The sequence below is a fragment of the Geospiza fortis genome, unplaced genomic scaffold (genome assembly GCF_000277835.1).
Source record: "Geospiza fortis unplaced genomic scaffold, GeoFor_1.0 scaffold130, whole genome shotgun sequence".
NCBI lineage: Eukaryota > Metazoa > Chordata > Aves > Passeriformes > Thraupidae > Geospiza > Geospiza fortis.
In genome coordinates this window covers 12,586,520-12,611,496 of record NW_005054300.1, presented here as the reverse complement: position 1 = coordinate 12,611,496, position 24,977 = coordinate 12,586,520, and the positions used below count along the sequence as shown (strand labels likewise).

At 39.7% G+C, this 24,977-nt stretch overlaps 1 protein-coding gene across 2 annotated transcripts in view; it reads left to right on the top strand.

Annotated features, from left to right (window-relative positions):
* Nucleotides 1-1,473: 1,473 nt before the first annotated feature.
* NDST2 (N-deacetylase and N-sulfotransferase 2) overlaps nt 1,474-24,977 on the top strand; it is a 101,859-nt gene continuing 78,355 nt past the window's right edge. The window contains exon 1 of one of the 2 annotated variants that reach the window (XM_005417233.2): nt 1,474-1,555. The gene's annotated coding sequence lies outside the window, so the exon portion shown is untranslated. Of the gene's footprint in view, nt 1,556-16,956; nt 17,135-24,977 lie in introns of those variants that run through there. The other variant, XM_031063628.1, reaches the window with a different exon arrangement.

Genomic DNA, 24,977 nt, shown 5'->3' with positions numbered 1-24,977 from the left:
ATTGCATACCAGTCTTAGATACTGCCTTTCTTCAGGAAAAAAGTATTTTAAAAAGGAACAGTTGGGCAAACAGTATGAAAAGGTATAGGGGGAGAAAAAAGGTGAGTAAGTTTCAGGAATTATGTCAAGAATGGTGTCCTGCTGCATTCTGTTTAAGAGCTGTAGCTGCAGATACATGGGAGCAAACCAGTACCAGATATAGAGGTCTAGTTGCACTGGTTTGCATCTAGTTTCCTGTTTGCATCTAGTGGGGAAGGTTAAGGGAGCACCTGGACTGTGAATTACTGTTTGTGTTATGTGTGGCCACCTGCACATGATAGGATGGTATGAACAGGATTGACACCTTTTTAATGTAGAGGAAGGCAGCAGAGAATTTTTCATTAATGAAATGAAGTGCGTCTTAAAATTCCATTCAGAAAGTCAGTTTGGCTGCATCTGAACGAATAGGGAGCAGCCCTAAGCTGCTCTGTTTGGGTGGTGCCATAGGGCAAATAGTAAAAGGTGTTCAGGTTCACCACTCCCCTCAGTAACTTCTCTGGGTATGTGCCAGGTGCCTGCTGGGCTCCGGTGTGGTGGAAATGAACAATGAGGAGTCATCATGTGGAGCTGCTGCCCCAGACCCCAACTTGAGGGAGGAAGGACTTGCCTATGCTTGGCATTTGCTGGGTGATTCCTGCCGGCTGGAAGGCAGCCCTGGGAATTAATTTGAGGAGATTATTTAAAGAATTTGGAAAGTGTACCGGTCTGGGGATGTCCCTTTGCAAAGCAAAAAACCCTGAATCTTTGTTTTCAAACGCAAGTATGAGACAGCAATTTATATTGCTCCATTTAATTTCTATACTGGGTCTCTCCATATCCCCAAGATTAGCTCAGTTGGTCAGAGCATGGTGCTAATAGCACCAAGGCTGTGGGTTTGATCCCTCTATGGACCATTCACTTAAGAGTTGGACTCAACCGTCCTTGTGGATCTCTTCCAGCTCAGAATATTCTGTGTTTCTGCTATTATGCAGTCTGCAGAAGAATTTCAGTTGCTGTCTGAGCTCTGGTATTGAGGACTTCCTATGGAGGCATGTTTTAACTTTCTCATTACAAAGAAATGTTGTTATGTGAAATTTAAGGCCAAGTTCTCTGCCAGTTATAGTCAAGGAAGTTAGAACTCTGTTGCCCAGTGGACTGTTAACTCTTAAAACAAACCAAGGGCTTCTTAGCATATTTTTTCTCTTCCTCCTTTTCCTTCTATATACTGGGGGTTGGTTTCTATGATTGAGAAATACTGCATTTGCTTTCACTTGACATGTTTTTAGGGAGCCACAATAGTGTGCACTGTGTTGTTGAATATTTTCTGTTTAGAACAAAGCGGTTGGTTGCACAGCCTGTGTGCAGTGCTCTTCATATGTGTATAAAATAAAGTACTCTTTGATCTTTCTTTCCTGTGTATCTCTAATCTAGACTCATTCTGGGATTTTTTTTCCCCAGCTGGAGGGTGTGCTTGTAAGCCAGGCATTGTTGACTTTGCTCTGTGTGTTGGCTGGTGAACAAAGGCACTGCTGAAAAGGTAAGTGCTTAACTTCCATCCTCTTTGATGCAGGTTTATGTTCAGAGGAACTAATAAATCCAGACTTGCCAAACCTGTCACCTTAAACTGTATCTAGGTTTGCAATGGAAAAAGTCTAATCTACCAGCTCATAAAATTGCAAGCATCAGCCATCAAAACACTGTGAGACTCTGGTTTAGTGTAAATTGTGTGGCATTCAGCAGCACTGGAGACCAGAGAAGCTGACAGGTAGGCATGTTTCATTTGTTGAACAGATCTGAATTTAGAGCTAGAGAAATCTCTGAGACCCTGAAAATAAATGATACAAATGAAATACTCAGCCTGTCATCTGCGTGGGAAGGGATGGCTGAGAGGGGCATGCATGACTACGTATTTCCTATGTAGTTGTGTGAATTTCTCTTAAGATTCTATGTTTACCATATCAGCTGTCTTCTGACGGTAGCTGAGGTACCTGAGCATTAACTGAACAGTTTTCATCGAATCGACAGGACTGTTTATAAGTTGGGGAATAAATTTAATGGCATTGCTCTGCTGTGAGTACTTATCAGGAGTTTTTCAAAATCTTCCCCTTCAGTCAGTGAAATACTGAGTGTGCCAGGCATGTAGAAGTGTAGTGACTAAGGGGAGTGTCAAACTTAGTTTATAGGAAATAAACAAAACTTGTTTATAGGAAGTTATTAGTATTCTGAAGAAGGGTGGATGAAAGTAAGTATGTGATATTGTAATGTCTGTATTCTGTTTTCCATGAGACTGCATTAACCATCAACCCAATTTCAAGATGTATCTTTGAAACCATGAAAGGCAAGGCAAGATTCTCCTCCTCATTTTGTGTATAGATAAATTTGTCTGGTAAAGCAAGATGTTGTTCTGTGATTATCTTGCTCTGTGATTTCAAGAAGAACCTATCTGACCAAGGACTGTTACAGTCTCCTGACTGAAGGACACTAAAATCAGTAGTTTACTGCATACAATTCCAGAAGTAGTTCTGTGTGGCAGAAATATGTCCCTGGCTGACATTTGACATGACAGTATGCATTGAATTTAAAATTCCATTTGGTTTGCAATGTTTCCTCTGTCAGGAAGTGGTGAGATGCAGTCATGAGGAATACGATATCAAGAAAGATTAGCAAGCAAGCAAGAAATAAGTTTAATTTAAGAGGTGGCAGGTAGATGTAAGGATCTGTCCTGGAAGAAGTTACAGTTATGAAATTGTAATTTTATTAAATAATCATAAAGAATAATTCTGTGTACCTAGGGGCTTGTAGAGAATAATCATTTCTAATAAGGTTGAGTTTAGCAATTACGATGATACTCTTGAGGCTAAGCATTTTTGGTCTTTCTACTGTTAGTGGCTAAGTCATGTGAGACTTAGTGATACAACTGAGCTGAGTTGGAAATAGCATTTTGGGTTTTTTTCTTCTAAAGCTTGCTGTTGTAGGCAAGGCTCTAGAAGTAAGTAAATCTTACATGTTGAAGAAAACTGTAAGGGCAGTTACTGACGAGCCATGTGTTTTTGTGCTTGTCCTCTAGAAAACATGGATTCCTTGAAAAGAGGCAAACCTTCCCCCATCCCAAGCAACTCTCTTAATTTTATTTCTCAGTGTGATGCTTTTATGAAATATGTAGTCTCAGGAATCTGCATCAAGTTGCTTCTTTCCTCCTGTCATTTCTCTCACTCTTCTAAATAAGTTACTCTTTGCCCTCTGCCATAGCCATGTAACTGGCTGAACTGTGGACGTGCAGTGGCTTCGTGCAGCTACAAAAGCAATATATAATGCACAAGGCAGGTTTTTTAATGAGACAGCCTGATGAGACCAGAGATACAAACATCACTGGATTTAGTGATGTAGTTTTAGATATCAAAAGAAGCTGATTGCTCATCCCTCCTGTTTGGTGATATCTGTTTCTTTGTACTTTGATTTGTGATGCAGGAAGGCTTGAATATCTTTTTTCATACATGTAGAATCTGTAGAGGGATCTTTGGAGTCCTTAATTAGCATACTGCATTTTCACTTCCTTTTCCATACCAAGAGAATGGATGACTTGGAAGTGGTTGTATGTATGTAGGTTTACTGCTGCTGAGGAATCTTTTTCCACCAGACATCTCCCCCTCCAGTAAGCATCCTTGTGATTCCTTTCAGATGTGCTGGCCATTGTGGATTCGAGTGTATGAGGATGGATATTGCACTGAATTTGGTGTCTCTCCCAGACTGGCAGGGTTGTTCCCAGCTGTCAGTGACTCACAGTAGCCAAGTTGCTGTCTCAGAGTTCAAGTGAATGGAATCTGCAGTTCAGTTTCTCTTGATTTGTTTGGCAGAGATGAAATTTCCCATGAACTAGCAAGAGCAGGAGGGAGAGTCCATATTCAAAGTAGTAGCTTTGAAGTTGTGTTGGGTCTGAAAAATCTGTAAGAAATGCTGTCCTTACTTCCTCAGCTCTTCCTTGGGAATAACCCCTCCTCAGGTGTTTCCTTTTGTTTTGTCTAGCTTCTTCCACTGTACTTATTGCCAACAATCTCCAGTTTCCAGAACTGCATTAAATATGTGATAAATGTATGCCACATGATTGTCATCTTATTCTTTCTCTGAATGGATGGCAAACTTAATTTGGATTTAGTGGTTCTGTTTTCTCAGCAGGGTAACTACTTTATTTATGCCAAAGAAAAAGGGCACAAATGTCATTGATGCAATTCATTCATAAATTAATTTATTTACTGAGTGAAAAGTTAGATTTTATCCTGTCTTTTTTGCATCTTGACATTTTTACCAAGCAGGTTATCTTGTGGTAACATGGAAGGATATTTGAAATAACTGGAGCATACCACCTACAATGGGGACGTGGTTTTACATGTTGATTTTGACAGTTGTTCTGATAGTGTGTGATTCCTCTAGAGAGCCTGCTGGTCTGCTATAGAGCTTATGTATTCAGTGTTTGAATGTAGGCAGTATTAAGTGCTGGCTAGTGAACAACACTGATTCTTCCAGAATCAGTAGGAACCTTTCAATTTTGTTTATTTTCTTGGAAGACGGCTGTTAAGTGACTGAGAATCACTATCAGTTTCCAAAATAAATAGGTCTTCTGAAACTTATTTGCCTTCTTGTTGCTCTGTTACAGAGTATCAGAATATTGGAAGCAAGTTCAGTCTGAACACTTGTAGCTGGATTATAATGCAGGTCAACCTTGGGCATGTGTATGAAGAGTATTTTCTAGTTCAGGGTGCTCTTAGAAAATGCATGCGAGTCCAAGAAAATAGCAGGTGCTATTCAATGTTGTGGCTTTTCTATTGTCGTTAATCTATTAGAAGAAAGCTCCAAGAACCCAGAGTAAGAAGATGATATTCAGTTCACTAATCAGTAAACAAAGAAGGGAAGAAGTAGTAGATACAGTTTTATTTTCTGGTTATGCTAAGTAAGAACAGCCCAAGAAGATTAAATGTGTATATATTTCAGACTTCAGGTGTATTTTTCCATTAAGCAGGATTGCTTTCTCCTCTCCAGCTCTATATTTGCTTCTGTTGTCTACCCTTTTATAAACAATAATCCTGTCTTTTTCAATGGAATTACAGATAGTGAAACTCCTCTGTTTCTATGTAGCACAGATTTGCCAAATCGAGTTTTAGGGCATGGTATTCATAGTGAGGTTAAGGACCCTTTAGAGATACTTCTCTCTATTATTACAAAGTACTTGTTTTACTGTCTGGTAAAAACAGGGGGTTTTTTGTTACATTCACCATCATAGGGAAATACTGAAATAGTTTTCATGCCCCAGAGTTACTCTCAATGCATGTGGAGGGCAAGAGTTTAATGTGTTGACTGAAGACTTGTTTGCATGAATGCATTGAGAAAAGGTAAAATCAATGTTTTAAAGCTAGGAAGTCAGTATGTAGTAAACTCAAGTACCAACAAGTACCTTAAATCATGGTGTAGACTTATTATTTAGAAAAAAAGTTTACCTGAGTTTGCTGTGTCTTTAGCTTTCTTTCTAAATACCTGAAGAATGAAAGCTCCTGTATATGACAAGGAATTTTGTAATGATCTCCCCTACTGATTTCAGCGACATATTCAATTCCTCAGAAGTCATACAGTACATGCAAAAGTTCTTTATGTTAATCACTTGGATTTCTTCATGTTGGTGTTGTGGCACTGACTTTGGTGGTTGTTCAGAGTCTTAAGAGCAATCTTTGCTAGAGGACATGTCATAATTAATATCAGACTAATTGGAGTGACCTGTGGTCTTAGAAATGTACTAGAAATTGTGCTTACGAATGTACAGTAGATGATAATACTGAAAATATTGTGTAGATACTGTTTGTTACCCAGACTTCAACATGCAGTGTTTTCTAGTCACTTTAAAGCCTAGGAAAGGATACAAGCAGGGGCAGAGAGCTACATACACAAGTGAGAAGTACCACAGTACCAGATAAATATGATTCTAACTTTTTTAAAGTGTTGAATACTTCAGCACAGGGTATTTGGAACCCCTCCGGCATGCACGATTGAGGGAAAAGAGGAGAAAAAGAGCCAGATAGAAAACAGATATAAACTTGCACAAATGTCCAATATTTGAGCAACATAAACTCCAGCTCTGAATTGTCCTCTGTACTATCTTACAGTTTCCTGATTTTTATGAACTAATATAAATAATTGCAGGGAATCTGCATCAAAATTCACTCTGTTTCTAGAAGCTTTTTGTGGAAGAGGATTTCCCACAAAAGACTTAGTAAATTTATCTTACTTTGCCCTCTACTCTACCTTTTCACTCAGTTATGTAATTTATAACTTTTGTTCTTCCTTGCCCTCTTGATAGTTCAGAATTCCAAATCCTTCAGTCATTCTCTCCTTGCAGCTGCTGTCTGAACTCATTCCATCTGACTTATGCAGTCTAATAGAGGAAATCTTAGACAAAGCATGTAATCTTATGTTTTGGAAATTAGGAATCAAAAGCATATGTTTCAAGTGAGGAAGGGACTATCTCCATCTCAGAGTACCTGATCTGCAGTCCTAAGTGGCTCATCCTGTGTCAAAAAGTGAATAATCTAATAAATTTCTATCTGTCATCAAGATAGCCAGTCAAAACCAGAGCTTTTAAGACAAGAATACTGTAGACTGTTTCTTTTATTGAGCCACTTGAGGGGCTCTGAATGTAAGGGACTTTGCTGTATGTGCATGTAGCATCAAAGGCAGAAAATGTGCGAAAGTCCTTCAGCTAAGTCCTAAAGACAGCAAGCAGTCTCAGGGTCAGCTGTGCAGCACTGACTAGTTGGCAGATTGTCTTCTCAACTTGAAATGGCACCTGGAGCTTACTGTTTGCCATGTCATTATTAAAAAAGTACATATTTATTCTTTTGGCTCCACAATGTTTTAAAAGCAGTTTACAGCTTCATGTCTGTTCTCTCTTCTCCTAGTGCTCTATGACTCTTGTATTTGACCTGTTTTCTTGAGCTGAAATGTTTTATCTTGCCATAAAAAGAGGTCTCTGTTGCTTTTGTTATCTATGTTGTAACTTCAGTAGCTGAATTTGAAGTATGGAAATTGCTTACTTTCCAAGATAGTAGGGGTGAGGAAAAGCAGCAATGTGAGTAGGTGCATCAGTGTAATATACGAGAGAATAGTGTGATGATGAAAGGCAGTGAGCTTCTAAATAGGCACAGGGAGAATGTGTGTGTGGTAGAGAGGGAGGTGTCTCAAAAAGCTGTGTTTGTTCTCTTGAGGCTCCCGAGTGCTATAATTGAGTCAACATGTCAAATTGAAGTATGTCCTGAGCTTTGGGAGCAGGGGAAAACGGCATCTTCTGCACATACAGATTTGGATGAACCCCATCTTCCTGCAATAATAAGCACTCTGCTTTTGCACTGCTGAAACTACAACTCAACAGAATAGCTGCCCAACCAAGCTCTATAACTGATGTTTCTCTAAGAACTTTAAATCTTTGTTTGGTTGGGAAGCTGTGAGTAACTGGCTTCACCTTTGCTTCTGATGCAGATATGAACAAAGGTGACAAGCAGAGGGGAATATAACTGAATTCGCTATTGAGATACAGGCAAAACAAACTGAAAGGGTCTTCCTTCATTTATTTCTAAGTCTCAGAGAAACAAAGATCTGTATGTCTTGCCATATTTCTTATGTTGGTGTAATGTTTTGGGGATATACTGACTTCCCTTTACTGTAGGATTTTTGTGTTTTAAATGGATGGAAAAGGGTTGATTACAGCCCTTTGTCCTGGCGGTTTGTTGCAGCCTTTGGCTGTGTGACTTCATGCATGATTCTGCACTGGCAGCACTCTCCTTGGCTGTAGCTCATTGCAGCATTGCTCTAGGAAATCATATGAAATTGAAAGTTCTTTAAAACCAATGTTTCCTTGATAACATGCTAATTTTGTCTTGATTGGGTTTTATGTAAAATACCTACCTTTGGTGCTTTTGTATTTTATAAATCATGCTTACTGACATATCTGATGATCTGATTGTTTCCATAGTGACAGCAATGGCAAAAACCTGAAAAAGGAAGGTGACAGCGCTGTATTTTTAAGATGAACTGTTTTACAGAAGAATGGTTTGAGGGGGTGGCAATACAGTAGAGTTTTTTCAAGCAGTAACAGGATATATTTTTTCAAGCAGTAGTACTTACTTGGAGGTCAGCGAGGAAAGATTTGGCTTGCTATTTTGGCATTTATTTGCGGGGGGAAGTAGTGAGCGCAAGGTTAATCTAGGTAATATGAGATGTTTTCAGCAACGTCTCCTTCCTTGCTGCTCCAAAAGATGATAAAATCGTGAAATGCAGAAAACCGAAATGTGCAGATTATCTTCACAGAAAAGGTAGATGTCAATATGCCTGTGAGAAAATGTCTTACATACTTTTGTTTCAAAATTTCTCCCTTCCAAATTCGTAAACTAAGCACGGGAGGCTTTTAGTAATAAAAATCAGACACAAAGGCAACCTTCTTTTGTCCTCTGGTAAATTCAGTTAGTTTTATTTTATATTCTGGGAACAAGGCTTTATTCCCTTTCATTACACATCATATTAATTGCATTTGAAAGTAAGATACCTTGAGAGAATGTAGGCATATTTGTTTAGAGTCCATGCTGCAACAGAGAGGGGTTTTTTCAAAGCATTTTGTAGGAGCCACAAGCTTCCCTAACATTCCCTTTTGTCGTTGGTGTCGATGCTTCTTCCTGTGGTGCAGTCACTTGAAGCAGTTGCCTGACATACAATATATGCCTGCTGTTTTTATATCAGCACAGACAAGTGAGAGGAGATAATGTGAGAGATGTTTGTAAACTATGTGAAATATTTTCATTTGGGGGCTAACTTTTTTCTGTGAATCTATGGTTAGCATTCTAGTTGAATCACCATACCTGGAGGTATTTAAAATATGTGTAGATATGGCACTTAGGGACTGCCAAGTCTACCACTTGGTTTGATTTAGGTGTACCTGACAGTGCCAGCTTGATGGCTGGACTGCATCTTAGAGGTCTTTTACAACCAAATGATTCTGTGACTCAAAGCATGCTTCTCCTGCCCACCCTATCACAGTGCCTTGGATCTGTGGTCAGGCTGGGGACCTTGTGTCCAGGTGGTTCTAGAAAGAGCTTAGAAAGGATAAGTCAGGCTGTGCTGCCCATCTCCAGGTGGCAGACACATCCTCCAGCCCTGGGGAAATCAAGTGGCTGGTAGTAAGACACAGGTGCAATGCTCCAATTTAACACATTGTTAAATTCATACCTCTTATGCCTTCCAGCAAAAATGTGGCATCATACTGTAAACTGAATATGTGTTACATCTTATTACACTGGGGAAGAGAAGCTGGCAGCTGGGAGTTTGTGTTGCTTTTTAAGTTGCACAGGTTGGTTGGTTATCTGTGCCTGAGGCCTCTTAGGTCACATCTGCATTAGTACCTCAGCTGCTTCTTCTATCATTTTGGTGTCTTGGGAGTGGTGTGTATAAAAATATGTAGTTTATGGTTCTTCTTTATATTTATCTGCAGTGTTCTGATCAGCTTGTTGAAAAGTGTTTGATTCTGGTTTTCCATTGACCTGAAGGAAGGGGAAGTTTCCATTTTTTTACAACTGGGATCACTGTGTAAAACAGGGAAGTGGTTAAGAAATCATGGGAGCAGTTAGTTGTTGCAGAAAGGCTGAAGAAAATGGTGTCATCTGTTCTAAAAAATGTCTTCTTATTTGCAGAATGATACAAATGTAAATAATTTTTTTTCTTAAGGGGCTGGTACATTTATAGATACTTGAGTTGTTGAAATGCTGACTTAGTGGAAAAAAAGATTGGTTAGTTGGTGTTATCTCTATGCCCCCCCCTGCTCCCCACCCAAAAAAATCTCCAACCCATTGTTTTTGTATTATTTTTGCTGGTAAAGTTTTAAGGCATTGTTTAGTGCTTTGTCTTAAGTAGTGTCCTGTGTCCCAAGCATATGTTGGATGTCACTTGTATTTCAGTAGCATTATGAAATGTAGACAGAAGTAGACATTTAAACATGCCTCTGTCATGTGAAACATATTTAGTTTCTTCAAACTTACAGTTTTAAATTCGCAGCTTCTTCTGATCCCCATTGGAATGAAGGGGTAGTGGTTTTCTTCCTTGCACTGCTAGTGATAGCAGTTAGCACTGATTCATTGGTGTTGACCCGTCTGCTCCCTGTTAAAAGACAGCTTTATTTGCAGAGGTATCACAGTGAGCTTCATTTGGCTTGCTGCATCTTTGTAGCTGTTTTAATCTTATATGAAATAGATGAAATCCAAAAAGAAATTGGGAACGAAAAGAAAAAAAACAAACCAAAACTAAGTATTCACATGTAAATGTACCTATTAAAGCCATAGACTGTGTAGCTTTAGATAGTATTATATTAATTTCTTGATGTAGAACTTTCCCTTAGATCTTGGAAAAGCATCTGCAAGGAAGAAAGCATCTCTTATACGTCTTTTGCTCCTGGTTCCAATTACAGGCAGCTGTCTGATTTATACTCAGTGAAAACTGCTAATTGTGCCCTTTTAAACTCCTTTCGTTTAGAAGAAAATGTATTTATTTGCATGAAAATGTTTGCATGTGAAATACTGAAAACCTTTCCTGCAGATACAAAATTTTAGAATTCAAAATTTATAAGCCTCTAATGCTCTCCTAAAAGCTGTTCCTTCACTGGCTGATAGCTTTTACCTTGCCATGTGTCATTAACATTTACTGCTGTTGCAAGTTCTCGGATAACAGATTGAGGTGACTGTGTGCTGGTTTGGATGGCATTTGCCAAACAAATTGTTAGGAATCTTGCTGTCATTTGCTCTTTTTCTCTTATGAAACATGAAATTTTTGTGATCCAAAGGATTTTGCATTTATTCTTTTTGTTTCTAAAGTAGTGGAGAGTTCCTATTTCATTAGAAGTTTTTAAAGCTCTGACTAAGTAAAAAAAAAAAATGACCTTAAGTAGGTTAAAATTTCAGTCTTCGCCTCTGTGGTGATTAATGCTGATTCTTTTGAGGAGCTTTTTATTAAAGTCTTATCTTTGATTAATTTTGGGGCACACTTGAAAATAGGAAACTATTGAGTTAGTATAATTTTGCTTATTAGAGAAATATGTTTTGATAAAATTGCACGCATGAAGTCCACCTCTCCTGTTTTGGGGTGGCGTGTCTGCAGTGGGCAATGCCTGGTAATTCAGTGGCACAGTATGTTCTTTTACTGATGGCACACACACTGTGTTGTCAGGTCAGCCCTGTGTACTCTGTCCGTACTCATTCCTAGCTTGAAATCATTTCTATTGAGAATGGCTCAGAGATACTTCAGCCATGGTTGTCAATTTAAACCAAGATGCTTTGGCTTTCCTAGGTGCTGTTCTCAGACTCTTTTGCGGCCTTGATGATTTTTGTGTGCTTTCCAATCGTGTTTTTTAGCCTTTTTTATTCCCAGAAACCATTTGTTACCTGGGCAGGTGCAGTTCAGGATATTGTGATGTGCCGCTGCCAGTGCTGTCCCAGTGAGGTTCACCACTGGTTCCCACTGGTTCATTTCTCTGTGAAATTGCTGTCAGTAGAGATGGTAGCTTTTGTAATGCAGGAGCTGTGGGGAGACCACCAAACTTGATCAGAACTCAAGTCCGTTTCGTTCTCAGCCAGCCTGAAGCTATTGATGCATTTCAGCTTTTATTATTGCCTGGCAGGCACACATGGTGGGCAGTCCTTTGAATCTTGGCTGTACTGTACTGTTTATTCTTCTGTTTTGGAAGCTGGATAAGGCCTTGATTCTGTGTGGGCATGCTTCACCCTTCACTTCAGTACCTCTTGGTAGGGTGCCTTTTGAGATACTATTTTAGCCAATTCATAGTAGATTTGTTTCCAAAATGTGTATCTCTGTGTGTTGCCCTTGGTGAGACACATCAACATTTCCCATCTGGCGGCTGAAAAGGAACACACAGTGGGCGCTGTGGTTGGTACTACTCTATGCTCTTGGACTGGTTTTTGTCACATTTCTGAATATTGGTAACATTGTCAGTGTCTTCTTTCTTGCCTAAAGCATGCTGCTAGAACAGATTTGGGAAAGCTCTTAATTTCTAAGGGTATAGTTTTTGGATCATAGGAAGACAAGTGGATAATGTTAATAGATGGCAACTCTTTGAAGTACATTAGAATCAACTTCAGAGAGAAAGAAAATCCCTTTCCCTCAGCTCCAGATAAACAACAATGCTTTCAAACCTTCAAGAGGATCAAGGTGAAATGCAGTGAACAGCAAGTGCAGGGAAGATGATTCTGCTTTTATGGCAGTTGGCAAAAATACATTCTTTCCTTTTTGTGCTCCTGTAACAAAGCAAAATAACAAAGTGCTCTGAGATTGTTCTATGAAAAGAACACGAAAAGCTTTCTATGTTAAATACCCTCATCTTAATAGATGTCAGTAGAATATATTTTAAATGGGCTGGAAATATCTCCTTGGAATTCTGAAGTGTCTTCAAAACTAGCTGAAAAGAACTGAGTTCATCTGATCGTGCAAGTGCGTTTAACCACATTTATTTGCTTATGTAGAGTTGTAGGAGGCTGACATCTTCCAACTGAAGTGTGTGTCATTCCCACTTTAGTTGGCTTTAGCTGGGAAAGAGAGAATGGAGTAGTCTAATTTCTCATTTTCTTGCTAAAGTCTTCAGGAAAAAAAAGGAAAATAGCTCTTAGCCATGGACCTGAAGTAAATTTCAAAAGGTAAATGTGCCCTCCTTTGCCTAAGGAAAAGACTGTCTTGGGAAGATAAGTTGGAGAACAAGTAGCAAGTGACTGCAAGATTGTTCCTGCTGAGATTCTGTTTTGGTCAGTCGTGGAAGGCAAAGGAGAAAATAAAACAATTTTTTTTTTCAGAGGAGGAAAGTGGTTTTCAAAAGCAAGAATGTATTCACGTGGCTTTGAAATGATTAGTGAGAATAAAGGCTGAAATTCACTGGGCAGGATTGTGTATTAACATGCCTTATGGGTTGCAATGTCATGAACAGTAAAGATCTATGTAAGAAAATGAAAGTTGTCTATCCAAAATTCAAATAAGTACAACAAAGAAAAACTCATAGTTTTTAAAAAACTATAATCTGAAGCATATTTGTTTATACATAAGGACTACTGAAAGAACTCAAAATAACTTTGCAGGTCACCTTTATCAAAAGTTCAGTGTATAGATAATAATATAAGGTAAAAAAAAGTATCACACCAACAGCATGTCCCATATGCAATACAAAAGTGAGAACAAACTCCAAATTGAGAGGTGGTGGGTTTGGATGGGAGAGAGAGATTTAAATGTGTTCTTCAGGAAAGAATCAGTGTACAAAACTGAGAAAAAATAAGATGGCAGCAGCCAGGATTTGCAGAGCTTTTCAGGCCTTTGTTGGGTTATCTTGCATAAGTACTTTAGCCAGAGACTCTTTTCAGTAGCTGCATGGGGCCAGCTTGGAACACAAACGTGCATGAATCCAAATGTAATTTCCCTGTTGTGCACATTCTGGCTGTGACAGCTCAAGTTATGAATGTAAAATAGCAGGAAAAAAAAGTTCAGAAGATGGCCAGGCCTGAAATGTTAATAAGAACTGACTTACCATGAGATCCCTTGAGGCTGGCAAAGGTGCTGCCTGAATTTTAAGTTTGTCTCCTTCCATGCTTCATTTGTATGTGCCTTGGAAAAGAATAAATTCATTCCTTGTTTTTATCTGTGCATGTGAGTTGTTTGATAACAGAAGTAACAAACATTTTCTTCCACATAAGATGCAAAGCAGACAAAGAGTGATGTTAATCCTCCACTCTGGTCAGTGCTGGCACACAGACTGAATCGGCATCAGTGGCTTTGATCTGTAGACAAGAAGTACTGTACAAGGAATGACAGTATCTTTCCCTTTCAGACAGTTCTTTTTTCTGGGGGGCAATAATCTGCATTTTTCCCAAATTTCCAGTGTTCAGAAGGCATTTGCTTTCCTCTGGGTAGGACTGGTGCAGGATAAGGGATTTCCTCCCCTTAGATAAATATGCTGCCTGCAGAAAAGACACCTCATCGTGGCCATGGCTTGTCTCAGACTGTGCAGGCAAGGAAAGGGCTTTTCTCTCTTCTGCATGCAACTTGGACAGCAGAGAGAAATTGCAAAGTTTGCAAGTTTCCCTGCATCTTCAACACTGGATTTTCCCGGGTCTGTACTCTCTCCCTTTTTTCCTCAACCTCCTTCCATCTCTTGTTACCATGGAGAATGAAATGCCTGTTCCATTCAAGTTGTCGGCTGAATAGGTTTTGAGGTTGATGGATGGTGAGAATCTCTTATCCCTCCTTCTCCAAACACCGCCCCTGCCTGTTTCTTGACATTTCACTTGCCAGAGACTGGCAATCAGTGAGTGGGAGCTGAAAAGGAGGCTGGCAGTGTCCTGCTGAGATGCTCTTTCAGTTCGTGGATGAAATCAGCAGCCGTGAGAAGGTCTTAAGGGCTTCGGTGCAGAGCCTTGTCCTCAAGCTGGGGCATGAATGCTCACTTGAGTGAATGTTCTTGCTTCCCCAGAGCACCCAGGGAAAAAAGGATTCATATGTGAAACCTGTTGCTGCTTATGACTGTGTTTCAAGGGGTGAGGTAACCTCTTCAGTGTAAAGGGAAAGGTAAGGAATGAATGAATACAATAAATGCTCTGACATGATCTGTTTCTCTCATATATACTTCTTTATTTGTGTCTATGTCACATCAGAAGTGGAATTTCTTTGCTGCAGTCTGACTTGGGTGGTTTCCTGGCTGTGATGCTGAAGTTAGCAGGGGTCTCTGTGTTTAGTGGGGTTCCGGTAGTCCCTGTATGAGCTGACTGCATACATGTGGCATTGGTAGTGCAGTGTCAAAGCAGCTTTCTGAATAAGGCACCTTTCAATAACAAATATTGTGGATATTGCCAGGCCCGGGGTTGAAATATGGGTTTGAGGCTACTGTTGACATGCAAGAAATGGAGCTGCAAAGCAGAAAAATTAAAATGATAGCTCTGTAAAATTATACTGAAAACATTTGTTTTGTTGTTATTTATTACTTTTCATACAGATAACTATAGTTTTAGAGGGTATAAGAAAAATGTTTAGCCTATGCTGAAAGGCTTAAACCTGTCCTTTTTAAAGAAGGGATTGTTTTGACTGATGACCACTTAGTAGTGATGGCTTGGGAGAAGTGTATACCTGGCATTGTTTAATAGGTTCGTGGATTTTGCATCTGGAAGTTAAAGTAAATGTTATGTCTTTAAATTTTGACATTGCTTCCAAGTAGAAGCATTTCACAAACATATAATTGTTGAGAGAAGATATTTCTGTGAGTTTTCTGCTAAAACCTGCTGTGTCAGGACTGTACCAGCCAAAGAATTAATACTGGTGTTATACCTTGATAGGTGGCATTTCAATGTTTTTGAGATCATATGTGAAAATTTGTCCTGGATGATTTTGAACAGCTGTGTTTGATAAGTGACTGTGAACTTTCTTTCAATACATCTTTTCAGCACCTTGCACTGATAAATATTTCCATGCCTTCTATGTATTCCTAAAGTTGCTAACCAATCCATCTCTCCACACTACCACCAACAGCTTTTGCATCTGTCTTAGCTCCTCAAGAATTCACTTTCCGTTTGATGCTTTATGTCCTGTTTGTTGTTGGATTGTTGTCTCCCTGATGGAGTTTTCCTACTGTGCAATTGCTTTTCCTGTTGTGCAAGCCACTTCCAAAATGCTGCTATGTTAGCTGTTTGGCCACTGGTGTGTTAGAAGGCAATTTTTAACTCCTGCATCAGAAAGGCATGTGTGTATGTCAGTACCTGAAATAATAAATACATGTATTTAAAATACATCTGAACACACCATCCAGTTCCTCAAGTAGTTTATTCCAGAGATTGTAGTAGTATTTTTGTTCCCAGAGATCAGGATTTCCTAGAGGGATGTGCACACAGAGGATTTGACTGCCTGTGACCTTCAGTCATACAAAATAATATATGGTAATATGCAGGGCTTTGATTTCCTGGTCAGCTAGGCTACTGCAGAAAAAAATAGATTTTAAAAAATACACCACTGTAGCCGCTTTTTCTACCATAAATACATCACACATGTTGGGTGGAGTTGAGGTCAAGTGTTACAGAGAGGAAAAAAGGGGAAGTCCATTGGGATTAGCTTCCTGATAGGAACTCAGCTTCATGTTATCATTTCTAGGGGATGGGGAAAGAGGGAGCATCTGTTTTAACCTGGTGATTTTGAGTGAACAGCAACAGCATCTGCATCAAAGCTTACATATGTATTTCCATTTATTCTGTTTACCTGCTGGAGTTTTTTGGATTCAGTATTATGTTCTTTGTGAAAAAAATATACTCGTAGAAGCTTATGGATTTGCATGAGATAAAATCCCAAATCTTTCACACTCTGTGGGGATTGTTATGCTAATAATTTTAGAGATTGTCAAATTTTTTTCTGACTATTACTGACAGGATTCAATCTCTGAAAGAAGATCTTCCAGTTTTCAACATGAATGTATTTAAATTCACTTTGCCTTCTGAAATTCCTCCTTTTCCCATCACCAAGATCGACCTTTACTTGATTGGGGTCTTTTGATTTTTATGTTTTCTCTGAGGCTGACATAATAAACTTGTAATTAGGACATATCGCTGCTTCATTCCATCTGGTCTTTTGTTAAATTATTCTTGGAAAAATTCTCATGTCCCACTCTTTTTAGATTCAGAGTCGTTTGATTCCTTTTTCGTGTCTTCCTTTTTTATCTTAATGGTAGCCAGAGCTTGTAATTTTTTTATCTTGTCCTTGCTATTTAAATGTGGGCAGCTGTAGAACAATCCATCTCTAAACCTCTTTCTGCTTGCTAGATGTTTTATTTCACCTTTTCCTTAGTGATCAGTGCCTGAGTTTCCTTCCATTGCTTCCCCAGGCAGTGCAGCATGGAACTGACCTCATTTGCTTCAGTTCCACTCCTGTCCCTGCTGCCTGGTGCCCCAGTCAGTGAGTGTGGGCAAAGCTTTGTTCAGGGCAGCGGGGAGAAAAACCTGATCGAGCAGCAGACTGAAGCTATCTGTCCATGGATTTACAAAGACAGGTCTTCACTGATTTGTACCTTGTAAGTTACCTTTATAACCTTAAAATCTGGAAAATTAATTTTAGTTTAGCTTTTGCCAAGGCTTCCTACCTGTTCTGTTTGAGTGAATTTTTAAGCCCTTTATAATAGGCTGGTACATATGCAAAGAATGAACATTGTGCTCTCCGGTAACTCTTTCTGTTATCTCAAGTGTCATTTACTGGAATCTCCTTACCTTTTGCCTCCTGTAAAACGTAAACTGAATTACAGGCATATAATTAAATCAGCATATTAAGTGTGTGAGGAATGAGAGGTGCTGGGAATTTTGATGGCTATATCCACAGTAAGAACATTAAAATCTAAATCATCAGGTATCTAAACTATTTTCTAGTGTACTGAGAGCACTGGTTGTAAAAGAACAATTTCCAGGTGGATGAAATGTGTGTCAGTGCTAGGTCAGCACAACAGGCTATCATTTCCCCTCACCTGGCTGAGAGGCTGCTTCACAAACCTTGGGCTGCTAGCTGAAAGACTCAGATGTGCAGTATTAGTGCTCATCAAGGAAGGGGGCATTTGAATAATTACTAAATAGTTGTGAGGTTTTGACTGAAAAAAAAGTGACAATTGCAGGTACTGACATACTTGCTTTTGCCTGTTAATCCATGTCCAAGTCACTTTGTTGCACATGGTATACCTCATACCTAAAACTAACATGGTCAGAGTCTGAGACTGATTTTAATTTTTTTGTGCCTAAGCATCAGGCACATAGTGTTGATGCTGGCATTATCTAATGATATCTAAGAGCATTTGCTTCTCAGAGATGAGGATTTTTAATTTATTTTATTTACTTTATATTATGCATAGCAATTCAAGTTCCTGTTGTCTTGGCCATAACCCAAATTTGGAACACAAAATTCAAATGAAAAACTGCAAAACAAAATAAAGCACAGAAGGCATGACAAGAAGTGGGATTGATCTCTGTAATGTAAATATTATTTTCTCTAGCCTTGGATTTCTGATTGAGTGTTGATGACAGTTTACTGTGAAGACCAAGAATAGCAAACTGTTTTGAGATGGAGTCGAATTTGGGTGCAACATGAGAGATGCCCCTTGTATTTCAGTGGATTTGTGTAGTGTGTGCCTCACAGCCAGTTGCTGACTCTTTCAGATTTGTCCCTGTGAAATCCTCTCCTTTAGTCTTGTTCCAGAGCTGTAGCACTTGACTCCAGCACATCCCTCTCTAGCCAGTCTGGTTATCTTCTGTTGGCTCTGCAGTGCTCTTCCCTGGCTGTGATACTGGATTGTTATTCTATCAGTAGGGCAAAATGGTAGGAGAGAAGCAGGGGAAGGGATATCTGAAATGAGTATTGGCTACTGTTTTAAATGAAAGTTAACATTTTTCATAGCAGAGAGATACTATAGAAGAAACAGGAGGGGCACACTAGGGAGAGCTCTTGAAAATGCTGTTTGTGTTTCAGTCTTGTTCAGGGTTTTGACTACTAGAACATGTTCAAAGTTTGTTGTCAGTTTAGAATTTAGAAGTTTATATGGAAATAACCAATGTTTCGGTTCCATAGTGATTCTTGAGATATAAGACAAGACACACACATGAAAAATGATTGTCTAGTGGGTTAGGGCATTCTTTAGACAGCCTTTTTATCTCCTGCCTTCCCCTTTAGTCTGTATATAAAAATACTGTTTTGTGAGAGGTCATCTCAAACTGTGCTTCTCCTGGAAAGCTCAGTGTTGCTCTCATCTGCCACAGTTACAACATTCCTGTCTCCAGCTCCTGCAGTCAAGAAGTTATAGGGTGCATTTGATAAGCTCCTAAGTCTGACTGATTGATAACAAATCTTTGGTGAATTAGTTATTTGGATGAGTGTGCTATGAATAGCTGGGGATGTGGGTCCACCTCTTTTGCTGGCAGCCACTAAAATTGCTTTATGCTCCTTGCAGAGCTGTGCCCTGAAGCTCTTAACCCTCCACTTTTGGATAACTGAGTACAGGCTAACCCTAACCCAATATTATGTTGCAGCTGAGTACAGACAAGCTGCAGTATATAAGCAGTATCTTGATGTAGTATAAGGACTGTGTGTACTGAGTTGTGAGTTTTCAGACTCAGTTGGGCTGGGTATCATCTGCAGGAGCCAGGTCAGCCCTGGGTCTCGCTGGAACAGCCATGGCTAGAAGCACACTTCTGTCCCATCCTCTTCTGTCTTCTCTCTTTATTTGCTCTCTCTTAGGCTTTGCCCCATAGGACTGACTACCTCTTCCTATTTCATGGAATCTCAAACTTGAGTTTCCATCTGTGTTTTGCACCCCCACAAATCAGGCATTGCTTGAGTTTAATCACAAGCACCAAACCTGTGCTGCCCTGTGACATCCTGTGATGCCTCTGTTCCTGTGCACCGCTGAGCAGCAGAAGCTGCCTGTACACAAACCAGATGTTAGTGACCTCAGCCAGAAAACATTAACTGCATTGGCAGGGTTGCTGGCCCCTTGTTCAGATGAGAACCAACAAGATGTCATCAAGAGCTGCTCTTGTGCCCTAACTTGGAAATTGTTGTTGAGACACTCTACCTTGGCAGTTGATCTTCTCAGACAGTATGGATCTTTTATTACCTTCATCCAGAAGTGTTTTTTCTTGATTTATGGTGAATAAGTGGATTTATACAGTAAAGGAGGTTGCTTCTAGTTTCATCTTCCTATTTCCATATTTTATCCAAGAGTTGCTTCAGTTGTTTAAAGTACATGGGTTTGTTGCTCTGGATCATGGATATAAATAAATGCCAGAAGCATGAGGCCTTATCAGCTGTGAGCAGCTGTACTTGCCTTTTTGTTTTAAATCTGACACTTTAAGTGCAGATAAACAACAAAATTCATTTTTCTGGAAGGTGAAACTTTAAAATTTGTTGGAGTTTGTTGAAGGCTGTTGCATCTCTACTTAAAGTAAACTAGCATTTAACATTTTGGGGAAGGCTCTGACCTCCTTGTTAGAGCTCAGAGTTACAGTTCAGGGTAGTGAGTATTAATGTCTGTAGTGGCTTGGTTTTGAAATACTGTCTATGTATGGACAGTGATGCTTAACCTAGTACATTGCTTGCATATATGGGACAGCCTAGAGAATTAAGTAGGATTTCCTTGAGGGTATAATCTTTATGTACTCTTTGCAAAGTGGGTCTTGGGGAATGCCTGAGGTTGCTGGCAAGTGATGAGAAATATACTCAGGCAAAGCTTTAGAGGACAGGATTTTAAACACTGTATGGGACATGTTGCAAATAACCTTTGTTAGCTCGATAGGTTAATTTTTGACCTTAGAATGACTTTGTGGACACAGAAATTTGCTTTCCTTCTGCACGGATCCATTATTCAGGTGAAATCCTGGGCTCAGACCTGGAAGCAGTACATAGGTTTATGTGTGGCTCAGACCCTAAGCTAGTTCACCTGCTGACCCCTCACCAACTTTGCTCAGAGCTACTGCTGATGTCTCTGTTTGTGCTTCTGAAACATGGGATGCTGGGAAGCTGGCTTTGAAGGTGCTGGAGGAGCATTCAGGAGTCATCTTGCCCCACAACTCACAGATATAGACTAAAGCTCTGGCTCTGCAAGACTTAGAGCTGTGGAGCTGATGATAGCAGCAGTTTCAGGAGGGATAACTGGTGAAAGGGTACCATGTATCTACTGTGATCCCTTCTGCTTTGAGAGATTGGTCAGATGGGATTTCTTATGGGGCTGCCTTTGTACCTCAGCTGAATTGTCCCAGAACTTGGAGTGCTGCACAACATGGTGCAAGGGCCCAAGGCTTTGGCCTCTTTGCAGCAGTGTGTTCAGGTTTTCTGGTTATCTGGTTATTCCCACCCCCCACTATTCTTGGACAGTGGAAAGCCAAGTTAGTATGCTAGTGCTCTATGGACGGCTCTGTCAAGTGGTTCTGACCAAGGTAAGAATAAAGTGTTAGTTATAATTTAATCTTTACCCTTTCTTTATTGTGTTACTTTAGAAATGTTATAAAGTACAAGTAATGAAGCTGAGTAGTGACTCTTTAGGTATTCAGGCCTGTGTACTCTTAGAAATTACTTTTTTTCCCTGTTGGTATTGGCACTGAGTTATAAAAGTGTTAGAATTTGTGCTGAGTATCTAGCCTATGTACCTTATAATAGTACTGTAGTGAAGTACATCAGCATTTGCACACATCAGGATATCCATATACATACGTATATACACTAGCTTGCTGTACTTTTAAAAGCAGAATCGTTCATTTTGCTTCAAGTGATTTTATCCTCCAGAGCTCAGTGGGATGATTCTGCACAAGATAGGGAGCTGTCACAAGTTCAGTCCAGTGGGTGGCTTTGATGTTGGGAGCTGGAGCAAACTCTACTGTTTCAGAGCACTGTATTTATTTTCTCATCATCACCTTTTGGAAACAGTGGTAATAAGGGATTATTACTTCTTGTCTCCCAAGTATTCCCTCAAACATGTATCCCTGCTAACTCTTTCTCAGCTACTCTGCACCAGAAAGCACACATCTTCCAGCCCTTTGGCAGCTGCTCATTTCACGTTTCCGTGTGTCTCTCCAGTTAATAAAGTTGTTTTGAAATGGGGAATTTAGAAAGGAAGAGTGGTCACACTTTCTGGGCTTGATTTCTTTGTGTTTAATGTGACTACCTGTTTCTGGGCTGGGACTGGCCACTGCAATGTGCTCCTTGTAGCAGAGGAGTGTGCAACACCTCAGACAGGTGTTGCAGGGCTCACTGGGATTCAGTGGATGGAGTTTTACACAGGATGAGGGTATCTGTGTTACATTGCAAAGTTTGATGTTAAATCTGAGGTTACTTTTCAGCAGTGAAAGACTCTTTAATCTTCTTGTTACCATGGCCCAGGGAAGTTGCAGGGACAGTAACATCTGTGCTTGATGTATAAGGCTGACAGCTGTTTCACGAGTCAGTTGGTTCTTTTATCCAGTGTCTCTGAATAGCACAGGCAGTGTGGGCACTGCATCTTCCTGCACGAGGTTTTACAAGATGGCAGTAAGTACTGGCATTGCAACATGCTCAACCATGGGGCTCCATCACTTGCCTTTGACTTCTGAATACTTCCGAGATCCAGAGCACTCCAGAAAAGTTAGGAGGCATGTTGGTTGCAAGTGAGGGAAAGTCAAGACTCAGACAAACCCTGAGCTTGGTAGGTGACCATAGATGACTGAAGAGATTGAATCAGGGCTTTAGTGACTGAATATGGAATGGATAATGGATAATCTGCTTTAGAGAGTATCTTGGAGATCCCCCAGCCTCAACCTTTCTACAGAATTACCATGTTGAGAGTAAGGGAATATGATTTCCCTTGACATGCTCTCTTTATTTCTGTACTGCTTCCTTTTTGCTTATAATTATTCTTTAAAGAAGTAACAAAAGCCCCTTACAATTTCCATAATTAAGAAACTCTCCCAACAATAACAACAAAAACAAACCCAAAAAACATAAAAGGGAGGTGTATAGGAGCCTCATTCATCACCTTTTGTCACCAGACATGATTTGACATCTGAGACTACAGAGAAAGTTTGGCAAGTGCAATGATTTCCCGTGTGAGGGTAATAAGAGAGAAAAAAACCTGTCAGTTGAAAACAGCAGGAGCTGCATTAGCAGATATAAATTAAACAGATGGCTAAGATACTGCAGCTGTCACATAGAAAGTCCAGGAAGATTTTTAGCTCAGAGCTGCAGGAGGCTGTTTTAAAAGGAAAGATGAAAACAACAACAACAAAGCAAACTCTAGCGTGACGAAAGAGACAGTAGAACCATTCACATTATTATATGAAGTTTATCCAGGATTGTGGTGTTAGTTTGTTTTTGGGCTTTTTTTTAAGTTTATGTTTCAAATCTTAGGATTCTAAAATTAAGTTAGATCATCTATTATTAGATCATTTTCAGATTTTGGTATCATGGCTTTGCTTGTTTGGAAATACTCTTCTGTATGAGACACTGGCTCTGACATTCTCTGGAAAGCAGGGAGACATGTAGCACACATCATGCCATTTTGTTTTTCAACTGTTTGTTTTTCAGCTATTTCAAGAAAAACCTCTTATGAAAGAATTTATAAATAAAATCTTCTGGAAAATGGTGTGCAAAAGTGTTAACGTTTTGGTGGCGGAAGAACCTGCATTTTAGTCTTGCATGTTCAATATTAAGATAACTTTTTTCAGACTCATTTTCAGCTGAGAAGTGACTGTTCCTTTGTGAAAGAAGCACCAGAACAGTGCCCAGGTTTGTTATGTTTAAGTACAGACATACCCTAAAATGAGGACAAGTTGGAAATTCTGTGCTGTTTCTCAGGCACCAAAAGGCAATTAATTTTCTCAATGTTATGTCTTAAAGTATTTTTGTCAGTTAGGGCTGATGGTTTGTCACAGATTATTTGTGCATAAGCAGAGATTGTTATGCTGCCTTTATAGTTAAAAGGTGATGTGAATTGTTCAGCTACATTTGAAGCCTGTGTTCTACATTCAAAGAAATAGCATGCACAAATGGATTCCTAGGCAGGCTGATTGACTACCCACAGTTCTGCTTTTTCTTTGCTTTCTTTACTGCAAAAAGAGTAAAGAAGGCATTTCATTATGTATTTGTGGTTGACTTTTTAAATCATACTTCCTGTGCTAGAACTTCTGGATTTTGATTGTACTTCAGCCCTTTGTGCAAAATTAGTATGTCTTCAGTTCTGCCTGTTGTTGTCCAACTTGTGTATTTCTTTACAACAAATATCTTTAGGTACTGTTCTAGCTAATTCTAAACTACTCCTATATGGATTATTCAAGAGCTACAAAATCTGCATATCAAGAAATTAAATCTTTTTTCCGTCTGTAGTTATCCTTCCTTCCATCATCCCCATGAAGTTTGAGCACAGAGGCCCCAGTGTGCTCTGAAAGCTGGTGAACTTCCATTCTACCAGAAAGAGGAAGTTCATCACTGAGATATGCATGCTCTTTGCTGGCTAAATCTTTAACCTGTCCTAGACTTTTTCCCATTCTTAGTGGTTCAGGGCACAAATCATGAAGGACATTAAAGGTCAAAAGAAACAGCTTGGGTTTGGGCTTGATGAAGATGTATACCCTCAGTCTTCCCATACTGTTCAGAGTGCTTTAGCTGGCTCAACAGAAGTGAGCTCCTCATCGTTTAACTGCATTTCTTTTGTGGTTGTGGCTTCGTGCATAAGTGTAGGAAAGAACAGCTGATCGTGCTGAGTAACTGTTGTTTCTACCCTTCAGATTTCATTTCTACCCCTGCAGAAACTTTGCAGCACTCCAGAAAACTAGGAGGGAAAAAGCCTCAGCCTGAGTGTATTTCTTCCATTTTTGCTTAAGAGAAATGAAGCTGGCCTTGAAGTGTACTTGAACTTGAGTGTTATAAATGTGGGATATCTTTGTCAGTGATAGAAGGATGTTTCAGAGCAGGGGACCTTTCAGTGGGAAGCCTGGCCTCAGCCTCTATGTACTTGCTCCTAGGCTTTAGCTTCCAGTGCTTTAGCAAACTTTGCTGCCAGGACGTACGCAGCAAGGGAGCAACTGTGCAGGCAGGACCCAAGGCATACAGGAAGATTACATGCTGAAATCTACAAGTTCCCCCTGACTTCTCCTCCTGGGAACAAATGCAGGAATCAGTCAAGTGTGATCAAAGGCTCAAGAGAGCTGACAGTTAAGAATGGATGGGAAAGAGCTAAAGCAGAGAAGTGAGTTGGATGGGAAGAAACAGAGGGGCAAGATAGCCTTGTCCTGAAAGATGGCTAACTTTAAATTTGCCTGCTGAGTATCCCAAAGGCAAGAATGAACTTCTACACCTGGAAGTGTAATTACTGTCTAATGGCCATCTATAGTCTCTTCTTCATCTTCACGCAA